Source organism: Triturus cristatus, chromosome 12, assembly GCF_964204655.1.
Source record: "Triturus cristatus chromosome 12, aTriCri1.1, whole genome shotgun sequence".
Classification (NCBI taxonomy): Eukaryota; Metazoa; Chordata; class Amphibia; order Caudata; family Salamandridae; genus Triturus; species Triturus cristatus.
The window spans coordinates 728,656,693-728,658,576 of NC_140595.1; positions in this window are offsets into that span (position 1 = coordinate 728,656,693).

A 1,884-nucleotide genomic window follows, 5' to 3' on the forward strand; every position below is an offset into this window, starting at 1 on the left:
GACAGCGTCTCGCCTTGGTGAAATCCTGGTCCCTATCGGTCTAACCTTATTTTATAAGTCATGTTCTATCTAAACCCTTACTGCCTTTAACAGGTTGGTCACTAGAAGGCACTAGCCAAGAGCTCTCTTGCATCCTCTGCCATAACACCTATAGTGCTTCACCGCACGGACAGAAAAAGCACGTACCACTTAAAGGTGGCCTTGGCTTCACCAGCACTCTACTGATGTCCCAGACCCTCCTCGCATACCGCCTGAGTAGGGTTTCTCAAATTAAACAAAGCACATGCACAGTTCACTGTCAGTGCAACCAAACTGAACGTGTTCTGCATAGGTCGCACATCTCTTGCATAGCTGCATCTTTGGTACAAATAACAAGATGCATATCTTACCTGCTTGGCCTGAGAGGTATTTATGTCTTGGAAGGAATAGAAGTGATAAGGTTACCTTTCACCACATCAAGCAGCTAAACTCCTATATCAGGGTCATTATGCTGCAGATTATTACTGCTGTGAAAACAAGTTAAGTGAAAAAAAAGACTAGAGTGTGGCTAGTAGCCATGAAACTGTGGCAACAGCACCGATAGCCAAGCTAGAGAGTATTTTGTCACTTGCAGACATATGTATGCTTTTCATACTGACATGTTGCAAAGCACAGGACTGGCTCCAGTGTGGTTCAACCTCCTAGTTAGTAACTGTTTGCACTGCAGGAGCTTTTGTAAATAAGGATCTGGAGAGTATGGACAAAAACTAGACCACCTTCAGTTAAATCATGAGCATAAAAACCATCAGCCGTTGCCGAGAGCTAGGCGGAGACTGTTTAACTTCAGGCTGGACAGGCAAGGCCGATGTCTAAAATTCTATAAGTCAGCATGTTCGGAGCACCACTTAGATTGGTAAATATAACAATTGGGTATTTCTGAAACTTAAACTGGCAGAAACTGATGACCAGGGAACTGGTTGGAAAAAGAATTACTCTGTTGATGCCACTTTCCTTGTCGGTCAACGTAATTTAGTCTGTTTTTTGTGCAGTGTGGAGTTGGGAAAGGTACACTGGCTGGCAACATCCACAGCAGCATCACAGAATAAAATGATGGATGGAGAGTTGAAACTTTTCAAATACTTGCCCCAGTCACAAATCTAGGTTTAATCCATTGTTATTTTGTTCGCCAAGTCACCCCATTGTGGACCCAGCCATATGCAAACCAGTCTTGACCCTGCTCCCCATACGAACAGTCCGGTCTGGACTGCCAAGCCAGGTCCTCCCTGGACCAGAAACAAGCATCCTGGGACCAGGTTCGGAGTATCACTCCTCATCAGCCAGGCTAGCTTAAATCCAGTGGTGCAGCAAGCTAGGAACCCACATCTGGGCATACCCATAATCACTTGGGGCACACATAGCAACATCACAAAATAAAATGATGGACGGAGTGTTAAAACTTTTCAAACACTGACCTCCAGTCACAGATCTAAGGAGCAGGGTCAAGACTGATTTGCATATGACTGGGTCAAAACAGGGGTGGCGTAGTGAACAAAAGAACAATGGATTTAACCAAGCTCTCTTGACAGGGGGTGAATGTTTGATTTATTCAGCATTCTGTCCATCATTTGTTGCTGCAACATCCTCCTTTCATAGACGCAAACCCAATGCATCAGCAGAACACAAACCGATTTAATTAATGCTAATGTATTTGTTTGGAATGTTAATGCAATTCCATGTTAACATCATTTACAATATCAATGAATTAAAGAGTAGCAATGCATATTACTGAATGCATAGAAGGTAGTGTGTATAGGTGCATGTAAGTATTACTTTAATGTTCTGTTTTTCGATTAACTCCCAGTTCCCACAGTAAAATTGTGTACCTTTTTGTGTCTTTTCCTGCAG